Below are 16351 nucleotides of genomic sequence, written 5' to 3' on the forward strand. Positions count from 1 at the left end.
TGGAGGAGCAGGAGAGCCCAGGAACCACAGAACAGTGGGGTGCAGTGGGGTGCAGTGGGGGGAAGACAGCACCCATGAGTACGGTAGAAGTGAATGGGTGGCTCTACAGCCACCCAGCTCACTTTTACATAAATTCCAAAAGCTGGCTGCATAAAACTGAAACAAGCTCACAGCTTGTGAGCTTGTTTTCAGCACTTCTGATTTTGAGTGTACCAGACCCATCCAAAATGATGAAGAGGTAAACATAATTGACTCGATTCACAAAGCTAACACAGTAGAACGATGATACTTATTTTAAAAAGTGACAGTTGTTTTCATTTCAGTCTGAGATTTCAAAACTATAGTCATAGCTAAAAGAAATACCTACTGTATATTCTTGGATTAAAATGTTGTAAATTATTGTGTGTGTGTGTTTGTGTGTGTTTGGGCTTGTTTGATCTAGGCTCTTGCTTCAGGTTGTAGCTAACCAACAAAAAGGTTCTCCAACATGTCACTGCCAAATATTGCTAAACGATTATACACCACAAAGGTCAGCTGGTAATATTAGTAGCCACCAATACTCTGTTGGGGATAGTATCTATTCTTATGACTTAAAATCATGTGAGACAGTAATTTAACATATATTAACATCACGAGATATGATAAAGTGATTCACCTGGTACTAGAATGCCTCCCAAATGCCTTTTTTGAAATTTCCAGTCTTGTCCTTTTACCATAACACATTTAGTGACTAAGCAAAGTACTCCCTGTTGTGTCCTAATGCTTAATTATTTTTCTTATTGTTAGGAGAGCTTTTACCATCTCACAATCCCATTTAAACAATGTTTTTAATCATTTTCTATATTTACATTTCTCATGTGCCCCTTTTCCCAGTTTTCAATTAAGAGGTATTGAGCTCTGGTGTTTTTCCAGAGAATAATTCATTTGACGAATGCAAAGGCTTTAGTGAAGCTATTTGCAGCAGCAGCTTGGAAACCATAAGTCCCCAAAATATTTCTTAATTTGAAAAGTAATTATACAGGAATCAGCTCATTGTCGAATCATATAAATCATGTCATTATTTACCTCCTTTTTATATTTATGTTAATACCCAGCTTTGACACCACAGTATGTGATTTATTTATTGTTATATGTAGTACGTGTTGAAGGTTTTTTCTTGCTATCTATACTTTGTGGTGAAGGCTCCTTTTTAAATCTGTATTTACTAGCTTGTTTTATGAAGCCAACTCAATGGCCCCCTATTACTTTGACAATAATAATATTTGCACATTAATATAAGATACTGGGGTCGATTTACTAAAGGCAAATATACTGTACACTTCGTAATTGCAGTTGCACTTATTTTCCCCAGAGCTTAGTGACAGTGGTGAAGCTTCACTTTGTAAAGAAAACCCAATCAGATGCAGGGAAAAAACACATTTTTGCTTGAATGATGGAAATCAGCAGAGCTTTCCCATATTTACTAAGCACTGGGAAGCATTAGTGCAACTGCATTTCCCCCCCTAGTAAATCACCCCAAACAACAATCTCTTGATACTAAAAGCATTGAAACTGGAAATGACCTAAGATTCATTATCAATTTAATTCTCAGTGTATCCTTATTCTATTGACAATGGTCTTGAAGCAGCCACAGATCATTGAATCCTCTGCTAAGAACTTCCATCAAAGTCACAATACACATAAATAACCCCTTAGCTGTCTTAAAAAAAAAGTGTAGATTCAAGTCTACATCTTAGACACATTGGCTGTAATGTATTCAGATTGTGGATCCATTTAATCTCCTGTCTTCCTTTTTTTATTCAATTCTCAATAGCCTCTCTTGGTTTTGCCACCTAATCAATGTCCATAAATTGAAGCTACGTGCCCAAAGTGTCTTGTAAATGGTAATTACACCAACTTATTTTAAATTGAATATTTATATTGGGCAATCTGATGTCTTGGCTTCTGTGTCTACATAGGGAAGAGACCACATGAACACTTACTCATGTAAGATAGAAACACATTTTGTCATGTTAAACAATGTTTGATCGCTGAAATGATTAAACTTTTAACATATATGTACATTGTGCACGAGATAGATATGCAAACAAACAAATTTATTAAGGTCCTAAGCAGGTTGTAATAGATGATTTCTGAGGCACGTATTCAGACTTCCCTACCTCATTATAAATAGTACAGACTCCTATAAAAGACTGTAATGATATTTGTTTAAACTCGTTTGAATACTTGGATAAATATCAATCACTTTATACACAAGAATACTTTATCTAAAAGAAGCTTGAATTTAAAAACAAGTGCTATTATTTGTTACGTATATTTATTACTCCTTCTCAATGGTACACCCAACTTGTTTTTCAAATCAATTTCCTTTTTTTTTTCAGCGTAACCTCTTTCTAATAACTTTTTTTAACTTCCTCCAATCTTTTTTTTTTTTTTTTTTTTTTAATGGATCACTAATGATGCAGCACATGTCACTCATCAAAATTGTTCACTTGGGATTAATTAAAATACATTAGTTGGGTGGTAACTTCTTATTCTTATCCATTGGGCTTTCTCACTGCAATCATGGTATTAGACACAATATGAAACTGCAAATGCTGCACCATCAAATTCAATTGTTTATGAAATTGTTTCAAAGAAAGCATCTCACTACACCACATGGCAAACACACAATCTATAAAACGACTCCAAAATTTACATTAGATCTGAAATAAACCCTTAGCACACAACATTTTACCTCAGCCCAAACTGTAAAGACATACGGATGGAGGAGCCATGCCTGTGGTGAAAGAATCCCTTTTACCTGCATGTAATAATAATTTTTAAAGTAAAAAATGTATTTTCAAAAGTTAATGTTATTAGGGTCACAATAAAATGTATCTGGGCTTCAGCAGCAGAGTGTTGCAATAACATCATAGACAATTCCATTCCTATTGCATGTTTAATTGATGTAGCTAAACCTGTAAACGTCCCAAGAGACCAGAACAAAGCCCTTTAATCTTTATATGGTTTGTGTAGGTGGAGAGACAAGACAGTGATGTAATTTCCTCTACCTCATCCAAACAGAGCACACTTTGCATTCAATCAGAAAATACAATGCATTCTCTGAAAAAAGCCTGTGATGAGTGGCTGTTCATGATGTAGTGCAGCAGCTGCTCAGCACAGGACCCAGAAGCAAATGGAGATCACTGGAGTAGTGGAACCTACTTCAGTGGTTTCCAGCTTCTGGGGGAATTGACCAGGTATGGCATATGCATAGATACAATGGTATCTATGTGTTTTAATAACATTTTAACTAGGGATACTCCAGCTTAAGGCATGGCCCTTACACTTGTAAATTTTGACCTAAAACACAGGACCCTCAACTCTTCAAATAATGCATATTTACCTGCTTTAGAAGACGATGAACACCAATTTCTTTGGCTAGTCTGGCCCCCTGATGAAATCATATAATGATGGACAGAGCCAGATGTGACATCATCAATTACAGTAGCCAATGTACGGAAGATTCCCGGTTCATCAATGAGGCTTGGATGTATGTTTTATGCGGTACCGATTCTTCTTTTTTATATTAGTGCTCTCTTTTTCTTTAATAAAACCCAGTATATTTTAAAAGATAGCACTACAGAGTTTTGCTTACTATCTCTTCTATTACCTGCTTGTGAGTGAATTCACATATTAGTTTGGTCCTCGGCATTGAAGATTATTTTCCACAAGCGCTACTGACCACTCAGTTGTTGAGGGTCATGTTATTCTTGTAAGCAGCTTGAGTGTTTTTAAGTCCACGGATTCTGGATTTCTTCAAAGAGACACAAATTATCTTGTAGAAGTCATCTCTCTTGCACACTTGTTTGTGGACTCTTCAAGGGCACAATGTGATCAGTTTTCGATTATACCAATCGAGATTGCCCCCAGATTGTTCAGTGAATGTTCACCTCTTTTGTACTTTTTTGTTCCTTATGATTGTTTGCACTTTTTGCACTGGTTCATCATAAGTTATTTGGTATAATAAATTTGGTATTATTGGTATTGGTATTTGGTATTGGTTTGGTATCATAAGTAAGTTATTTGGTATCATAAGCTATTTGGTTGCATAATTTTTTGTGGATTGTTAAGAGATTTGCTAGTATATAGTAATTATGAACTATATATATATATATATATATATATATATATATATATATATATATAAATATATATATATATATAGCTGTCCTTATAATAATACCTGGGGATCCTGCCTCAAAGGTGTAGGCATTTTCTGTACAGATCACACTATCCACTGATTGCTCTCCTGCATTGTGCAGTTACGTTTCCACATGCACCTCTCTGGTACAGACTAAGAGCAGCTACATTTACACACCTTGCACAGACATGGTCTGCCATTGCCATTATCAGCAAGCAGTTCCAGGGTAATGATGTACAGCTAACACTGGATCAAGTGCTAATAGTCAAGAGGTAGCTGACATAGGCTGGAGGAAGTTAGCAGCACTGAGATGCAAAAAATAGACCTAAAAAAAAAGAAAAAGTGAAAATGGTACTTTATAGATAAAAGGCTTTGGTATTTGTTTATGATGCAAATAGCTTTCATTCATTTAGGAATGACATGTGCTGCACTTCAATTTGTTTTGATGGTTTCAATCATGGCTCGAATTATTTATCTAAATGGTAGAACATAGCCACGTGCACAATAAACAGTGAAGGGAAGGACAGCAGATGTATATTACCCATTACAGATCACAATACAAAATATTTATTAACATGTATTGCCTTTAAATAATTGTCATTATTAATACTGTTTTTCATGGTACAAGGAAACAGAAAATTTTGATTGAATTTTCTTTGGGATTGTGTAGCTATATTTTATGCCTTGGTGAATTTTACTAGATACATGGCTTAACCTCTCAAGTAGGAAATCACTGTGATCATTTGAGATTTACATTTTTAATGAAAATTCTAGGCCGGAGAACTGATTTTAATTGCTACTAAATAAAAAAAAGTCAGTGGCAGGCTGATGCAGTCATTCCTCTTGTTTACCATTGGTTGCTGTGCTGGGACTTAATTGAAGGTCCTCTGATTATCAGCATGGGTTGACATTACTGCACTACATGAATTTTAAACAGTGGGCCAGATGTTTTTAAGGATCAGCAAAGGAATAAATGACATGCTACTATGAATAATAAAATTTTAATTATCTACTAGTAACAAATAAAATTGCTGCTTTCCATTGCAGTTTTCCAAAAAGAAAGATTAATGTTTGGATGCTAATCTCTTCATTTTTTGCAAGTGTCAAACAGTAATAAATGATTAATTATCTTACTATTATTGGTGTTATTGTTATTATTAATAATAATAATCCTTTTTGTTATATTGTAATACACAATTTTTAAAGTTTACACAATATAAAGGGGAACTGTGAAGCTACAACACAATTCAAGAGGGTTAGACAGGCCGTGCTCCTAGGAGCTTGAAATCTAAAAGGAAGGGGCAAATGATACAAAAGGTAATAACTGTCTGTAGATGAGTTTATGACCTAGGTAAAAGTTCAGTTGCTAGGTAGAGTCAGGATAGGCTTCCCTGAAGTTATTAGTATTCAGGGATCATCTAAAGGCAGAATAGGAGATAACTGGAAACGTTGGGGTAGAGAGTTCCAGAAGATGGGAGAAGCTCTGGAGAAGTCATAAAGGTGACTGTCAAAGAAAGACATAAAGGATCTAGAGATCAAGAGCTCTTAGTAGGGAGCAAAAAGTACATTTTGAGTGATGTTTTAAGACAAAGTTGGTGTTGTAGCTCCAGCCAGAGTTAGGGATGGTTTTGCATGTTGTTTAATACTTTCAAATATATTCTCTGAGTGAGCAGAAGCTAGTTGAGGGTTTTGCAGATAGGGGTGGTGGACATTGAGTGGTTGTTAAGGTGTAGGAATCTGGCAGGAGGATAATTCCATGTAAATTAATAAAAAAAAATATATAACATACCTCATTACTCTTGGCAGTAGGGAAGAAAACCCTAAAATAGCAGGCCACTATGAATGAATATGAATTGAAGGAATGTATATAATTGTTGACACTAATTTAAATGAATGCATATTTTTTAGGGTAATTTATTTATTATTTAAAAAACGTGCTTATCTTAGCTAGGTGAAATTGGGACATCTGCAGCAGATCTTTAGAGATACAGTAGGGTGTTGCTTGTACTTCTATATCCCGCATGCCTGTAGTAGGTATTTTGGAACTCTGAGAATTATTTCTGTATTTATTGTAGCAGAAAACACATTATTCTATAACATACAGTATATAGAGGATCTCAAGTGAGTAAGAAATTAGGTCCAGGCAGTTACAGTGTGATGGTTTATAACCTTTCATCTCCAATGATCTGACATGCATTTGGATCCATTGTAGCAAATAAAGGTTTCTTCCTTTAACCGTCGCAAGCACTTAAAGACCTCTTGTCAGGAAAATGATGTGCTATAACCAATGGCAGCGCCCCTTATCCTTGAGCTGACAGATTTAAGCCCGCTCTGCTATTTTTAACTAAATGCACCTAGGCAATTTATTATAGTACTTTGATTTAAAAACCTGTAGAATGACAAGGATCATTTTACAGGCACCTTTGAAATTTATCTGATATCATAGGCCAACCTGGTAAACCTGTTCCATTAGAAAAAAATTCTAAGAAGTTACACATTCTAAATGCATGTACTGAACCTGATATGGATAGACTGATATCTGTATTATCAAAAATCCATACAATCTTGACTTTCCTCTTTTAAAATAAGTGCTTTGCTTTCATGGGGGTTAAGGAAAATATTCACATGGGAACCAAATCCACTGACAGATAATCTGCCTTTTCAACTAGTTATAAATGCTTGCGAGGAACAATGCATGTTCATCAAATCTAAAAATATCTAATCCCAACTATTGCCTCTATAAAATCAAATCAACTACAGTAAAACCTTGGATTGCGAGCATAATTCGTTCCGGAATCATGCTTGTAATCCAAAGCACTCTTATATCAAAGCGAATTTCCCCATAAGAAATAATGGAAACTCAGATGATTCGTTCCACAACCATTATTCATAAATCCTTCAGTTTATAGTCCATATAAAAAGATTATAGCAATGTGATAGGTTGTGTAACCATAAAATGTCCATCCACAAATAGCCGCTTCCACAAGGGGATTGGAATCAAAATCCAGCAGGAGCTACAGGGTATCAAAGAGAAGAGAGGCGCCTCTAAGTGTAGCAATATGGTTCCATTTAATGAAGGTACAACATTTAGCAACTCACATGGTTGATGAATAAAACAGGCACATCTAAGTATGCAGGCATCCGGGGTAAAGCTGTCCACATAGACCGTCTTCTGCACCGCCGGCTGCCAGTCTGTAATCCTGACCGGGAAGACCACCCTTGAGTAAAGCGATCTGAAAGCGAGGGGCAGCATGGAAGGGATGACGTAGATGGCGGTGCGGAGGATGGTCCTATGTGGACAGCTTTACCCCGAATGCCTGCATACTTAGATGTGCCTGTTCCAATCATCAACCATGTGAGTTGCTAAATGTTGTACCTTCATTAAATGTAACCATATTGCTACACTTAGAGGTGCCTCTCTTCTCTTTTATACTCAGCTGTGACTTGAGGCTACTTGTATATCAAGACATCGCTTGTATATCAAGGCAAAATTTATTTGAAAATTTTGCTTGTCTTGCAAAGCGCTCTTAAACCAAGTTACTCTCAAACCAAGGTTTTACTGTATTATAACATTCCACAATTTGACAGTCATCCTCCTTCACTACCCTCCATAGATGTTCTGGAAGTGCTCCGGGGACGGGACCAACAGAAACGTATCTCTATGCTCTATGACCTACTATTGACGAAGCGGATGACTGAACTGGCTTTTGACATTAAGACATTCTGGATGGACGATGATGACTGGAGTGATGCTTTAGAGACTTGCACATGTGTCTCCCTGAAACTCTCTGACAGGCTTTTTCAGATTTATATCACACACAGGGCATATCTTACCCCGGTTAGATTGGCTAGGTTTGACAGCTCCAAGTCGTCAACTAGCCCCAAGTGTCTCCTGTCCCCTGGTACTTTTGGACATCTTCTGTGGCACTGTCCATGCATCCAGGGTTTCTGGATGCAGATGATTCAATTTCTCCATGATCGAATGGGTTCCCCAGTGTCACTGGACCCCAAGTTGTGCCTCTTGGGGATATTCCCCGATGAGGACATGGACAAGCACACAATACGTTTTTTACATGAAACCCTTTTTTGTGCTCATAAACTGATAGCCTGTACCTAGAGCCAATCATCCCCTCCTACTCTGTCTGCCTGGAAAGCCGACATTAATGCCACTCTTCCTTATAAGAAAGTGATCTTTTTTAACAGAGGATGTCCGAAAAGATACCACAAGATTTGGGACAGGTGGTTGGAGGCCTCTGCTACTTGTTACCTCAAGGACTTTGACGCGTGCTGCGTGTGCCTATATCTGTTCCTCAGTGTGAGTGTTCCCTCACCACAGTCACCTGGTTCAGTGTTGCTGCTCCCCGCTTTATTCAGGGCTGTGCCCTAACATATATGTACATGTTTGACTTCTTGTATGCCTTTTTTTATTTTTCTGTTTATTGCATGCTTTATGACCGTTGCTCTGGTCTCCCCACTACACCTTGTACTCCTACATGTATCCTCTTTTATATGCAATTGTATTCTCACCTGCTGCATATATTCAGATTTCTGGATTTGTGTTGTATATGACTCAATAAAGTTTTGTTTGGTTAAAAAAAAGAGTTATTTGTGCATATACTGCATTAACTTATACTTTTTTGTCACTGTGAACATAAGTGTGTGAAGATTCATGAAACAAAATTGTGAAATGTTATAAATGTTGATTTGCTTGTATAGAGTCAATATTTTTTTTTTTTCAGCGGCGCATTTTTTTATTTTACAGATAATCTGCCTTGTCTTGATATTGATTGACAGATTAGAGAACTGTATGAGGGCTGTACTGCTGCATGTATATATTTTTCCTATATCCAAGTCTATCTTCTCCACACAGGATGTGTGCCACATTTACCAAATATCCAGATAGTCATGGTCAGTCAGATTTTGGCATTATGATAAATGGTCAAACCTGCTGCATATTTTGTCGCTTACTTCCAAGTATTTGTTGAACAGTCAAATATGCCCCTTTAACTGTTATCCCAGGCACATGGTAGATATTTATAGCTATCTTTACAGATTACATAAAATACTGTTTCTACCGGAGAATGAAGCGTATTCAGAAAAACTGGAGAAAAGTGAATGAGCTCAAAATGTACTGTAGCCAACACCAAAAGCAGGGTTCTCTTTTTCATTCTGTGAATAAATAAATGAGAATTTATGAGAAACGGTGACTACAGGCAACTGCAATTATGTTTGTTTTTTTAAGTTTTAAGGACAGCTAACTGACTGCAATGGTACCAGCTGAGTGGCAAAAAACAAATGTGGTACCAATATTCAATAAAGGGCCTAAATATATACATGCAAACTACAGACTAGTCAGCATAACATCAATATTATGTAAACTATTGAAAGGAATGATAAGGAACCATATCCAATAATTTGCTCATGAAAATAGTATCATTAGTAGCAACCAACGTGATTTTATGAAGAATGATTCTTGCCAGACCAAACTTTTAACATTCTAGGAAAGCTGTAATTTAGCTAGAAGAGAGCCAGTGGATGTAATATATCTAGATTTTATGAAGGTATTTGATACAGTACCCCACAAATTAATATTTTACTAAATAAGGCATTTTGGCATTGATGACAGGGTATGTACCTGGATACCTGGTTTCAGGAGCATGTCCAGAGGGTCATGATCAATTATTTTATTTTCTACAAAGTCTGGGGTTGTGAGTGGGAAACCCCAGGCCTCTGTCCTGAGACCAATTCTGTTCAACTTGTTCATAAACGATATAGAGGTTTGAATAAATGGTTTATTCTTAGTGTTTGCTGATTGTACAACCCTAAGCAGGGCAATAACTTTACAATAACAGCTTTACAAGAAGGGATGGACAGCTATATAGCAGATGAGATTCAATGTAGGAAAATGTAAAGAATTGCACTTAGGAGTTAAAATAATGCATGCAAGTCACAAGCTATGGGGAGAACCTCTGGGTGAATTAAGGTTCAAAAAGTATCTGGGGGTTCTAGTAGATGACAGACTCAGCCATAGCATGCAATGCCAAGATGCAGGATGCAAAGCCAGCAGAATACTAGCCTGCATTTAAAGGATGCAATAATTCTACCTCTTTACAAAACTCTGGTTCTGACACATCCAGTTCTGGTCACCAATCCGCAGGAAGGATGTCCTTGAATTGGCCAAAGTCAAAAGAGGGGCAACAAAGCTAATAAGGGGCTGGAGGACCTTAGTTGTGAGGAATGACCACAAATATTAAATGTATTCTCCCTAAAAAAAGAGGCACTTAAGATGTTTCATTTTTCAACCTTACCAACTATGTAAAACTGAAGTTTATTATGCTTATATTATGCATGTCATGGTACCCCCTCATTAAATTGGTTAATGGTTCCTTGCATTAAGATAAAAAATGTTTAGAAAAAAGTATTGCCTCCTCACCCCCCCCCCCATACTTGCCAGAGTCTTCACTTGATCCAGCACTTTTCCCATCTGTAGCAGCTTTCTCCTCTCACTTTCTGGTCTCACAGGCTTTGCTGAGGCATTGCCTTCTGCTGCTGTCAATCAAAGCCAGTGATGAGAAAGTGGGGACATGGCTGAGCTGTGCTGTCTGTATCTGAGGATGCAGGCAGTGCAGCTTTAGATCAAGCGGCTTCATATGGTGCACACTGAGAAAAGGAGGAGCTAGAAGCACCAGTGGGGTCCTGAGAAGAGGAGATTCAGGGCTGATCTGTGTATATCAATTGCACAGAGCAGGTAAGTATAAAACTATTTGTTAAAAAAAAAAAAGGAATTTAAAATCAGACAGATCAAGGCTGGGAGGAGAGGGGGCTGCAAGATGCTGTACATAGCTTAATAAACACATCACTGAGTCTACTATGTCAAGAGTCCCCAGTTCTGATACAAGCAGAGGAATGGCTCTTCATTTAAAAATGTCTTGATGGATGGATGACAGTCTGGAGGAATGAGTGCTTCTAGGCAGATGAAATTTGTATGCAAACTGGCCTAGATAATGCCCACATGTAATACTGAGACTCCATTACTGAAAGGACCAAAATTCAGTGAATGAAAGGGTTGGGTCAGGGACAGTAGAGATGGGGAGAAAAGAGAAGATATTGCTGGATGCCCTCCAACCACAAAAAAAGGAAGACTCTATTCAAATTGCTGCAGCTTATGATGCACACTGTGTGAAGCTCACTGTTTACAGTAAAATCAAAGTAAGCAATTTCAGTAAAAGGGGAAGACATCTGTGCAAGACTGAAAGTAAGTAAAGTGAATACAACTTAAATGAATAACTCGAATTATGTTTTTGTTAATTTTTCTGTTGAAGGTTGACATGTGCAAGTCCTCATTATGAGAATAAAGTAAAACACAGTCACAAAAAAGAGGAAAAACCGTATATTTGTAGTACGGGATCTTTCTTTGCATGTATAAAGTTCACTTACTATCCTTTCGCGATCTCTGGATTATACAATTTTTACTGTCTCCCATAGACAGCGCTCTATTCTGAAGACCATGTTGTCCTATAGAGAGATTTTTCAAACAGAGAATTTCTAGCCCACAAGTGACATCATCATTATTCACTTCAACCTTGGTTTGCTTTGTCATTTTTCTGTTGCTTTAAAGATTGCATTGTGATCTTTGTATTCAGTACATAAAATCTCATTTCCCGGTATCATAAAAGCTTCCACAAAGGACAGATATTAGGGCACACTTGTGAAAGCTTAATCAATAAGAAGTGTCAGAGTTTTACTCATCACAAGATAGCAGACAAAAATGCAGCCTCATCACAGAAGTGATTTCAAGAGTATATCATTTTAGGCTAGGTTTTCATCACTGAAAGGAGATCATACATTTTTCACTTTTATTGCTACACTGTGTATTAGTCCTATAAAGTATTCCTGGTTGTTTTATTTTAAAGAAATGCTCTAGGATACAAATGATGTTGGGGGAAAGTGCAAGATTAACTGTTTCAGGAGCATTGTTGCTGTCCCACTCCTTACTTAAAGGTAATCTCTAGCTTTTAGTGACGTTTAAATAGTTCATTTTGACCTTTACTGTGTGTGCCTCAGCTACTTGCAATATACAGCGTTGTGCTCTGACATTGGGGTGGGGACTTCCCCTCCAACTCCCAAAACAAAATCAAGTGAGGCTAGCTCTGTTCCTCCATTCACCAGGAGCTTTGTATTCTGTGAATGAATACACAGCTTTCTCTGAATGGCTGAGTCGGAGATTGTGACATCATACAACTTCCTCTCCTCAGTGAACTAGAGGAAGCTTTGTATTCACTCATAAAATACGAAGCTCCCTGTGAATGGCTGAGCAGTGCTCAGCCCAACTCAATTTTGTTTAGGCAGTAGGAGGGGAACACAGCATTGTATACTGCATGTAGCTAAGGTTACATACCATTTATACAGTGCACACAGTTTGCACATCTAGTAGTGAAGGTAATAGTTTGTTCTGACTATCTAAGCCCAAATTACAAATTAAACTTTACTAAAAACTGGAGTTCAGCTTTAAGCAAAAAGGAACAGGAGCACCATTACGGTATATATTGAAGATCTTTATCTTACATACATACATAAATGTTTAATTATTTTAGGTACCAAACTACACCTCTGGTGCTCAGTCTTCTTAGCTCTAGTGTCCCCTGTGGGCATTTCCATTCTAGTGTGACAGTGGTGATGGAACATATGAGAGCTACATTGAAACTTTGCTTTTCCCATGCTGGGCAAGGCAGAGGGCAAAGGATTAGTCACCAATATTGCCTGTAGTCACCCTGCAGCTGACTTTCCCCATTACTGACTTGTCTTGCCTTTTTCTGCATTGACTGGAGAGGAGGCAGTCATCTTGGTAGAGGCCAAGCTTTTGCTTCCTCAAGTCAGAACTTCTAGCTAGAATAACTGAGTAGCACAGTAGTGATACCTGCAGACATGCAGCTACAAGGCTGGGTACACAGGAATGCCTAGGTACACACACATACTAGGAAGTGCATTGCTATTTTCAGTGTAATGCTTAGTCACAAGTAGTATTTTTAGATTTTTTTCTAGAAAATAGAAACATTTTTACTTTTTGAATTTAGACCCACTTTAACATTAAGAAAACACTAACCTGCAGCTAAATCCAGAAAGTCCAGTCAGTGTAAGAATGGAACCATTTATTATATGCTTCTATGTTGTGCAACATGTTACATAATTATAGTTGCCAAGGATATAGTAAACTACAAAAAAAATGGCAAGGCTAGAATGACATGCAACGTGGCAGACAAATCTTGGTTGCCCCAATGTCAGTTTTTGTAACCTGAAATGATCAATGCATAAATACAATATATTTGCAACTTAAATGGCCTACTTTCTTAAATGCAGTTAAAGAGAGGCATAAAATACTGGAGGAAAAACCTCCATCTCAGGATCTTGGCAGAGTCCAAGATCCACATATTTTGAGATTTTGTGCAACAATAAACAGTTTCCCCAGGGTCTGTTAACTTCTAGTCTATATTAAAATAAAACTATAGGCTTCTCTAAGAAAATATAAACAAGTATTACATCAAGTTACTATGTAATGCACAAACCTCATGATGTAAACAAAAAACTTATTTTACCTTCCTGGACTGGACCAAATCATTATTCATTTGTGTTTCACATGATGCTTATTACAGAGTACAAAGTAAACTGAAAGTGAGATTCACTTATAATTAGTGCTGCAGCCAATTGTTTTTCTATTGAGAAGCCACCGTTCTACTTTAAGGCTTTTGAAGGGGGGGGAGGCATTTCTTAGCTATAAATTGACCAATTGTAGTTTACTGACCTGTAAAAAAATATGTTAAATACCAATTTGCATGAGCTGCGACCTTAGAGATAATTAGTTCAATCTGTCTTTCTCCCGTCCAGAAGCTAACCCAGGTGTTTATCCTGCATAGGGTCTATTATACACCCAAAAAATTTTTTCCGTGCGGCCCAAGTACATCACCTAACTGTCCCCGGTTTTCCTGGGATGTTTTTACTTTAGTACATATGTTATGGAGGTGCCCTAAACTATTTTGCAATTGGCCAGCCATTTTCCAAACATTTACAAACCCGTGTTTGGTTCACAAAACCCCTGACCCTGAAATGACGCTCCTAGACATGATGATTGGCCATCCCCTAATCACTCAATTGTTATTCCTTGCCTGCAAATTATTATCTCAAAGCTGGCTTTCCCCTAACCCTCCTTTTTTTACACAGTGGTGCAAAACAGCGAATGCTAAATTGGACAGGGAAAACGTATCTGCCAACATAGGGGCTCCCTAAAAAAAAAAAAAAAGAAATCTAAATATTTGGTCCTCCTGACTCTCCTCTTAAGGGTAGGCCACTTTTACTGTTATCCTTCTAACTGATCTGGATGACAATAGGTATACTCTGTAATAATCACCAGGGTCTTATTTCAGAAACTGAAAGTTTTGCATGTTGATAGATTTACCAGATCAAACTTTTGGGCAAACAAAATGGAAATAGTGGTGCTATACTGGTAAAAGACCAATGTGCTGTGTCCTTGCAATTACGGGGGGCCTTAATATAGCTTGGGGTGAGGAAACGCACAATGAAGGATAATGCAAATGTTCAAAAAAGAGATATATTGTCTCAAAGTCTTATAGTGATATTATACGTCCATCCACAAACAGCAGCTTCCTAGCTAAGAACCTGAAGTGAATTCTAGCAGTAGCTAAGGATATAAAAGGGAGAAGCCCCTCTAAGTGTAGGAGTAAAACCACTTTAATTAATAAAAGGACAATTGGCAATGCACATAGCAGGTTGATCAAAAGGCACATCACGATAGAATCATCATGTGAAGCTGACATCAATGTCCATCAACCAAAGCACTGGCTCCCGCCGTGAAATTCCTCCACTCCTTACCAGGAAGTTGGCCGGAAGATGGAATGGGTATCAAAGGGAGGCTTGGGGCACTCATGTAGCACTGCGCGAGGGGTGATGATGTCACTTAGTGTGCAATACTTTTCCGAGCCACCCCCCGAAAAATCAGATTGTGTTGTAAAGTAATAGAAACCTTTGGTCTTGCACAGTTGTGCAGGCTCCTCTCCTGTAATGAATTTTCTTACTTATAATTCATAGATACTGTATGTGCTGGACCAAAAAAGTAAACCAGAAAAAAACCTTAAATTAACTGATTATTCCTGTTGCTGCTGTTCAAAGAAAAAACATCCTTAAACCATTTTTGTTCATTCAACCGCAGCGCAAAACAGTGACCAATATTCCAATAAATTTATAAATTTAAAATTCCAAAATTACTTAGTTGTTGTAAAGTCAAATAGTTAAATCATCATTATCCCTTTTCATTTTGGGCTCTTGTTTTTTGTTCAAATAAAGTGTCTAAACACCTTCTCCATGTAGCCTGATATAGCAGTCACGGGATTTCTTCTGTTCCCTCTCTCCAGCTGAAAAACTGATACGGGAGTGGCTGCTAGTCTTCCGCTGAGAGGACTCCATGAACTTTGACCTTGTGTCTGATTGGCAGTGTGCCAATATAGGCGGAGACTCTGCACTCAAACTCCAGCCTAGAATGTGAAAGCAGTCGACCCCATAAATGCCGAGCAGTATTTGAGGGATAGGAAATGCAGCATTTCACAGGCAGTAGAGAGCAGAGTAACTGTCAGAAATAACTATGACACATGCAAGGCAGGAAGGATCACTATGACACATGGAAGACAGGAAGGATCACTATGGCATGGCATCACTACTTACATGATCTGTTTACATTACCTTGTATATGAAAAATAATAAAGCACAGAGATTAGAGTGAGCTGTTTTCTCCTTCCCCTGCTCCATCTATCACTTTCATTCCCTTCTCCAGACTTCCCCTTTGAGCTCCTGCTGTATATGATCATTTGAATGTACTGTATGATTTAATGAGTGAGTTTAGCGAGAGGGGAGAGCAGTTCTGAGTGTACAGGTACTGGAGGGGGGGGGGGTTTGTATTACAAGATCTCTACAGGAGAAGGGGGTGTCTCTATTGAAGTGGGGAGAAGGGGTTTCTGTACTGTGGGGTTTATATTGGAGAAGTAACTGATATTATCCTTTCTGGTCTCTAAGTCTGTGCATAGATAGCACCGGCTCTCGCATTCAAAGTGGTAGACAGCGGCTCTTTATAAATGCTGGCAGATGATTCCTGGGTTCCTG

At 37.8% G+C, this 16351-nt stretch overlaps 1 protein-coding gene across 1 annotated transcript in view; it reads left to right on the forward strand.

Moving 5' to 3' along the window:
- Window positions 1-16351, forward strand: part of DMD (dystrophin) — a 3625631-nt gene that overhangs the window by 2056124 nt on the left and 1553156 nt on the right. The gene's annotated exons all lie outside the window — the stretch shown is intronic.

This window comes from Pelophylax lessonae (genome assembly GCF_965119305.1).
Source record: "Pelophylax lessonae genome assembly, chromosome: 2".
Lineage (NCBI taxonomy): Eukaryota > Metazoa > Chordata > Amphibia > Anura > Ranidae > Pelophylax > Pelophylax lessonae.